We start from the raw sequence: 8,749 nt of genomic DNA, 5'->3' as shown, positions 1-8,749 counted from the left end.
CTTTTGAGTATTTTACACCTCTTCCCTAGACATTATACACTGCTCATTTTATTGGCATGTAAACTCTGTGGGCAGGGACTATATTTTGTACATAGCTGGAAAACAGTGCATAATGGTTGCTACCAGGATATAAATAATAACATGCAGTTTTTTCCCTCTTAGCCATGGCCCACACCTTTAACAAATAAAAATGAAAAATAAATGAAATTTTTGTCATTCGTTTGTGACCAGCGAAAATGATACAATTTTGAATAATAATCTTATCAAACTGTATCCACTTCCGTCCACCTCCTGCAACACAGATGTGAAAGACAGAGAAAGGTTAAAACAGTAACAACATGGCGTTTCATGTAGGTTTTCATTTCTTGTTGTTTTTTCACTCTTGACCTCTGACCTAGAGCCACAGAACCTCAGGCTGTGTCCCTGTCACATGTCACTAGCAGATAACTAATATTGAAATGTCATGTCTAAATCCTGGGGTCAAATCAAATTGCGTACTAAAGTTGCACTGCATCTTTTAACTAAGGGACACTGCTGCATTTCACGGGTGCGATGCTTTCATCTGAAGTCAATAATTTGAAAGAATAGTTAACTCCTTAATTATGTTTTTAAATGTCTTTCAAGACAAGAACTTTTACCAGATGCCTTGAACAACCAAGCATCCCCTTAACAAACCCTAATACCAGTAGGCACATTTCTCTTCACTTCTTCCTGAAGTGAGTAGCAATAGAATCATCTCTGGCTTGTGATGTCTCTTATGGGTAAGATTGCCCTCATAGGCAACTACCATTCACTCTTAGAGGCTGGAGGGGAGAGCCATTTCTTACACTAAGAGGAGATTATGTGATCTTGTTAATAATATTGTTCTGCATCTGATAAATCCCAACATATGAAACCCTGGTTTGCAGAGATGCTTTTCTCAGTCATACTAAAGACACAGTAGTAGAAACACACTGTACCTGAGGCAGGTACTGTGCATTCCATAGGAAGCCACCCTCCTTTGTTTTTACTGATACTCTTGTTTTAACTGAGCACACACAGCTGTTCTTGCCAGATTTTTACCCTTTATATGACTTTAGCCTTTTCCTTCTATTGCTTTCTTTTCCTTCTTGACATGGAACAGAGCTCAAAAAGTCAATCACACAAGTCTTATGGAAAATTAAAAAGCATTAAGCACTGCATCATACCTTAACATGGTTTCTTACTGTACAAATAAAATGTTTATCACCAATCCAAGATTTTTTTTTTAATTTTTTTTTGTAGGTACTAACTACTGGAGGTACTTGCATAAAGCAATTTAACATTTAACAAGGAGAAAAAGGGTTTCCTGATATGAATAATAAAATCTTTGCCTTGCAGGGAAGACGCTTTGAAGTGGAATATGGGGCACATACAACGAGTGTCAGAGAGCAAGTAGTTCATGAAAATGCTTATAGTGTTACTAACCTAAATGCACTGAAACTGTAAAACAGGAACAAACTACCTGATACAGCAAAAAGTAGCTAAACTCATGTACATATTTAAAAAAGTGTGATTATTTCAGCAAACTGAATAATTCTTGGGTGAGTTTGCCAATTTTAAAGGCATTATTTGCAAAATTATGCACAAGTGAGAGCCCACATGTGCCTCTGACAGGAGAACTTGGCCAATCTCATAGATTCATAGACTCCTAGATATTAAGGTCAGAAGGGACCATTATGATCATCTAGTCTAACCTCCTGCACAATGCAGGCCACAGAATCTCACCCACCCACTCCTGCGATAAACCTCTCACCTATGTCTCGGCTATTGAAGTCCTCAAATCATGGTTTAAAGACTTCAAGGTGCAGAGAATCTTCCAGCAAGTGACCCGTGCCCCATGCTACAGAGGAAGGCAAAAAAAAACCCAGGGTCTCTTCCCATCTGCCCTGAAGGAAAATTCCCTCCCGACCCCAAATATGGCAATCAGCTGAACCCTGAGCATGTGGGCAAGATTCACCAGCCACATATCCAGGAAAGAATTCTCCGTACTAACTCAGATCCCACCCCATCTAACATCCCATCACAGGCCATTGGGCCTATTTACCATGAATAGTTAAAGATCAATTAATTGCCAAAATCATGTTATCCCATCATACCATCTCCTCCATAAACTTATCGAGTTTAATCTTGAAGCCAGATAGGTCTTTTGCCCCCACTGCTTCCCTTGGAAGGCTATTCCAAAACTTCACTCCTCTGATGGTTAGAAACCTTCGTCTAATTTCAAGTCTAAACTTCCCGATGGCCTGTTTATATCCATTTGTTCTTGTGTCCACATTGGTACTGAGCTTAAATAATTCCTCTCCCTCTCTGGTATTTATCCCTCTGATATATTTATAGAGAGCAATCATATCTCCCCTCAACCTTCTTTTGGTTAGGCTACAACAAGCCAAGCTTCTTGAGTCTCCTTTCATAAGCGAGGTTTTCCATTCCTCGGATCATCCTAGTAGCCCTTCTCTGTACCTGTTCAAGTTTGAATTCATCCTTCTTAAACATGGGAGACCAGAACTGCACACAATATTCCAGATGAGGTGTCACCAGTGCCTTGTATAATGGTACTAACACCTCCTTATCTCTAATGGAAATACCTCGCCTGATGCATCCCAAGACCGCATTAGCTTTTTTCACGGCTATATCACATTGGCGGCTCATAGTCATCCTGTGGTCAACCACTACTCCAAGGTCCTTCTCCTCTTCCGTTACTTCTAATTGATGTGTCCCCAGCTTATAACAAAAATTCTTTTTATTAATCCCTGAATGCATGACCTTACACTTCTCAATTAAATTTCATCCTATTACTATTACTCCAGTTTACAAGGTCATCCAGATCTTCCTGTATGATATCCCGGTCCTTCTCTAAATTGGCAATACCTCCCAGCTTTGTATCATCTGCAAACTTTATTAGCACACTCCCACTTTTTGTGCCGAGGTCAGTAATAAAAAGATTAAATAAGATTGGTCCCAAAACCAATCCCTGAGGAACTCCACTGGTAACCTCCCTCCAATCTGACAGTTCACCTTTCAGTATGACCTGCTGTAGTCTCCCTTTTAACCAATTCCTTATCCACCTTTCAATTTTCATATTGATCCGCATCTTTTCCAATTCAACTAATAATTCCCTATGTGGCAGCGTATCAAACGCCTTACTAAAATCTAGGTGAATTAGATCCACTGTGTTTCCTTTGTCTAAAAAATCTGTTACTTTCTCAAAGAAGGAGATCAGGTTGTTTTGGCAAGACCTACCTTTTGTAAAACCGTGTTGTATTTTGTCCCATTTACCATTGATCTCAATGTCCTTAACTACTTTCTCCTTCAAAATTTTTCCAAGACCTTGCATACTACAGATGTCAAACTAACAGGCCTGTAGTTACCCAGATCACTTTTTTTTCCCCTTTCTTAAAAATAGGAGCTATGTTAGCAATTCTCCAGTCATACAGTACAACCCCTGAGTTTACAGATTCATTAAAAATTCTTGCTAATGGGTTTGCAATTTCATGTGCCAATTCCTTTAATATTCTTGGATGAATATTATCTGGGCCCCCCGATTTAGTCCCATTAAGCTGTTCAAGTTTTGCTTCTACCTCAGATATGGTAATATCTACCTCCATATCCTCATTCCCATTTGTCATGCTACCATTATCCCCAAGATCCTCTTTAGTCTTATTAAAAACTGAGGCAAAGTATTTGTTTAGATATTGGGCCATGCCTAGATTATCCTTAACCTCCACTCCATCCTCAGCGTTTAGCAGTCCCACTTCTTCTTTCTTTGTTTTCTTCTTATTTATATGGCTATAGAACCTTTTACTGTTGGTTTTAATTCCCTTTGCAAGGTCCAACTCTACTTGACTTTTAGCCTGTCTCACTTTATCCCTACATGTTCTGGCCTCAATAAGGTAGCTTTCCTTGCTGATCCTGCCCATCTTCCACTCCCTGTATGCTTTCTGCTTTTTCTTAATCACCTCTCTGAGATGCTTGCTCATCCAGCTTGGTCTACAATTCCTGCCTATGAATTTTTTCCCCTTTCTTGGGATGCAGGCTTCCGATAGCTTCTGCAGCTTTGACTTGAAGTCATCCCAGGCCTCCTCTGCCTTTAGATCCAGAAGTTCTTCAGTCCAATCCACTTCCCTAACTAATTTCCTTAATTTTTGAAAGTCAGCCCTTTTGAAATCAAAAACCTAGTCACAGATTTATTTTTGTTTATCCTTCCATTCAGTTTGAAACGAACTAGCTCATGATCACTTGAACCAAGGTTGTCCCCTACAACCATTTCTTCTATGAGGTCCTCACTACTCACCAAAACCAAATCTAAAATGACATCCCCTCTAGTCAGTTCAGAAACTACTTGATGAAGGAATCCATCAGCTATCACATCTAGGAAAATCTGAGCCCTATTATTATTACTAGCACTCGTCCTCCAGTCTATATCTGGGAAGTTAAAGTCTCCCATGATCACACAGTTTCCATTAGTATTTACTTCGTTAAAAACACTAAAGAGGGCTCTATCCATATCCAGATTAGATTCCAGTGGTCTATAGCACACCCCAAGTACTATCACAGGGGTGGCTCTAGTAGTTTTCTTCCCCAAAGTGATTTTTGCCCAGATGGACTCTGTCTTACCCATTCCATCGCTTCGTATTTCTTTACATCCTTGATATACAATGCTACTCCACCACCTTTACCTTTATTTCTGTCTTTCCTAAACAGCACATACCCTTCAATAGCTGAAGTCCAGTCATAGATTCATAGATTCATAGATATTTAGGTCAGAAGGGACCATTATGATCATCTAGTCTGACCTCCTGCACAACGCAGGCCACAGAATTTCACCCACCACTCCTACAAAAAAAACCTCACACCTATATCTGTGCTATTGAAGTCCTCAAATTGTAGACTACTATTCCACCATGTTTCTGTTATCCCTATAATATCTGGTTTCACTTCCTGCACCAGTAGCTCTAGTTCCTCCATTTTGTTACCTAGGCTCCTCGCACTGGTGTACAAACATCGTAATTTTTGCTGTTTGGCCTCGCTCACATTCTTTACCCGATTAGGCACGGACATTCTACAGCCAGTATGACCTATTAGACTGATGTCCACACTGCCCTTCCTCCTTATGTCCATTCTCCTACCCACGGCTGCATCTTTCTTACTTTGTTTTCTTCCCTCTCAATGCCAAAATCCGACGTGGAGATTACCTGGACATCTCCCCCAAATTCCTAGTTTAAAGCTCTCTTACTCAGGTGTGCCAGCCTCCATCCTAGAAGTCTATTTCCTTCCCTACTCTGATGAAGTTCATCCCAAGAGAACTGTCCTCTGTCCATGAATGACTCCCAGTGGCCATACATCCCAAAGCCCTCCTTATAGCACCACTGCCTGAGCCATCTGTTGATAGTCATAATCTTGTCACACCTTTGTTGCCTCTCTCTAGGAACAGGCAGAATCCCACTGAAGATCACTTGAGCCTCAATTTCCTTAAGCGTCTTCTCCAGCCTGGCATAGTCTTCCTTGATACGTTCCAGTGAGAATCTACCGGTATCACTTGTTCCCACATGAAGGACAATCAGTGGATTCTTTCCCGCTCCCTTTAGGATCCTCTTCAGCCTCGGGTCCACATCACGTATCTTAGCACCCAGCAGACAGCACACCCTTCTGTTCTCCGGATCAGGTCTTGTTACAGGCCTGTCTATTCTTCTCCGTAGGAAGTCCCCAATCATGTAGACCTGCCTTTTCCTGGTGATGGTGCAATTCTCCGGTCTATCCCCTGTTCCCTCTGGCTGCAAGTTCTTTCCATTCCTATTCTCCCTTGTAATCCTCTTCAACCCATCCTGTATCCTCCTGGGGCTCACATTTTGTGTAGTCTCCATTGTCTCTTCCCCTTTTCCTATAGGCATTCTCCTCATAAAAGCAAGTAGTATGTATCTGGGATTCTGAGAATACAAAGGATTTGCTAGAGGCTATTCAAAGAAGCTGCTTCGTACAGACTGAAATAAGTTGGCATCAGTCTTCAGATTTCTAGCCCCAGATCCAGGCTGGCTCCCCAGCTTCCACCTGTAGATACTCTTGCTTTTCTGCACTGCAGGCTGCTCAGCCCCACATGCTGGAAGGGGAGAAGCTGAGCAGGTGGAGCCCAGGCTACTCAGAAAAGGAGCCTGCGTCTATACCTTGAGAAGGGACTCTCTGAGGAGAACTGGAGGGGAATACTATTAGGGCAATTATTGATGGAGAGGATTCTATCAAAATGTAAAATTCACCCCTAGCCCTCACCTGGGTTAGATCGTGAGGTGAACCCCAAGGGGAGGACTCCATCCAAAGGAAAGAGCACAAAAACAGAAAACCAGTCATCAACAATGGAGTTTACTTTTTGTAGCACTTGCATAAGGGTCAAGCTCAGATGAACAAATTCCGCCCTCCACACTACACAAATCAAACGATTACTAAGAATAATCATTTATGGAGTGCTGTAAATGTATGTATGGCAGCTGCCATCTTGACCAATACCAATACATTGGGAACTGAACCAGGGACCTCCAGAGCTAAAAGCATGAGATACTACTGCTTGAACTGAAACCTTTCACTGTGGCTATAACAAACCTGTATTCTTTGTGGATCCGACATAAAAAGGGACCTGAAACATACACTCAGCAGGTTACATATGCATTATATACAAATTGAGGTTTAAACACATTTCCTGCTACAAAGTACCCACAATCCATAAAAAAACAGGAAGAACATAGAGAAGACAGAGGACAAGAATTCAGGCAAATGAAGGAAGTGAGGAGATTATTGGCAAAAGGGATAAGGTAGTTAAAATTCCTGGAAGAAGTAGATTTTAAGAAAAGTTTTGGAAGAGATGAAGACACTTGGCAAATAAGAAGTGGGAGCCTCTGCCATGCTTAGGGTGCTGCATAATAGAAGTCACAAACCTGAGAATAGGAGGAGAAAAAAGGAAGCACCAAGAAGTGAGGATTGGGAGGTACATCAAGAATGAAATGGGGCAGGAGGACAAGACACGTTATGGCAAGACGAAGAGATGTGAAGACTGTCTTGTGCAGCAGGAGACAAGAAGCCAGTGAAGAGATTCTAGGAAAGAGTGATGTAATAAGAGCAGCAGAAGTGCTTTGTACAGACAGGAGAGAGCTGCAAGGAGGCCAAAGAGGATAAGAGGTCCAACAATAAGGAGAACAGTCAGCAAGCTAAAGCTTTATTATTTGCATACAATCAGCAATCTTAAAGTTTTCCCCCCATGTTGACATTCTGCTGGTTTGAGAGAGAGACAGATCCTTTGTAAGAAATCGGGGAATACCACTGACATTTCTAGAAATTGTTAACTTGGACAATCTTCTTATGTCTCCCTCAATAAAACAACTTTTATAAGCTTTTAAAAACATAACCTATTAAAACCCGAACTTGCTTAAATAGTGCCTCACAGATTAAATGCTTGTATTCCTGTTTCAGCTCCCAGATGCCCTTGGAGTGTCAGTGCTATGTAATGTGAACACATCAAGATGACAGGCACAGCAGACTAGACACTGCAGAATGAAGCATTTGCTGCAATGAGCCATTTATGAAAGAGTCTGGCAAAAATAGAGGACCTGTTCTACAGAACAGAAATATTACTAGTCATTCACATAATTAAATCATGTCTGTGTACACTCTTCATTTGCCTTCATTGCCAGCAGTGACTCACCAGAAGTGCTTAACTGTGAAATCTCTGAGCTCCACAGATTATCTTTTGAGTTACGTCATTCCCTTAAGATCTCACTCAAAATAAAGAGTTTGGACTGCGCAGTGCTGCAGTCCCTTCATCAAGGTGAAATACAAGATCAACACATGATAACAAACAGCATGGAGGGGGACATATTAATATATAATTTATACATTGGTGATGCTAGACAGCATTGCTATATCCCCTATATAATTTTACACCAAATATGTTTAAACAAACAAAACCAACTTATTTGCTATAAAAAATACATAGCCTTTAAGGCTGCAGTCCATGATAAAACTAAGACAAAAACAAACTAGTGGAAACTCGGTAAGAAACTTATGCTATGTACGATAATGGCAAGAGACCATTTGGCTTGCTATCTGGTAACTATTAATATTTGAAGGAACACCCCACAGTCTAGCTTCCTTAAAGGAAATCCAAAATAAAAACCCAATCGCCATCAAAGCCCAGAAACACACAGTGGTGGTTCTGCTGCTGGACCAATTTCACACTCTGAAAAAAAGAGAAAATAGAATAAGACTGAAAACCATTTATCACCATCCAAACTCTAGGCAGCATTTTCCATGTAACAGAACAGTTCTTTCAGCTGAAGCATCAGCGCTTCACACTGCATGCTGCCCATACACATATTCCAGCAGAAGGCTCTAAAGCAACAAGCAGGATTCACTGAGCAAGCTGACAGCCAGGCTGGAGAACTGAAGGACATCCGATGAAGTGAGCTGTAGCTCACGAAAGCTTATGCTCAAATAAATTGGTTAGTCTCTAAGGTGCCACAAGTACTCCTTTTCTTTTTGCGAATACAGACTAACATGGCTGTTACTCTGAAATCTTCAGCAGAGAGCTTTAAGTAGGGCCAAGTCCTAGGGCCCCTTCTGTGAAGTGCTGAGCCTTCTCAGTCTCCACTGAACACTGCAAGGGGATTTGATTGGCAAGATTTGACTCTCAATGAACAGCCTATTTGAAGGTGCTGTGCCTCATTTAACATTTTGATTTACAGCCATC

Source organism: Chelonia mydas, chromosome 5, assembly GCF_015237465.2.
Source record: "Chelonia mydas isolate rCheMyd1 chromosome 5, rCheMyd1.pri.v2, whole genome shotgun sequence".
NCBI lineage: Eukaryota > Metazoa > Chordata > Testudines > Cheloniidae > Chelonia > Chelonia mydas.
Note: the sequence above shows the minus strand (reverse complement) of the source record.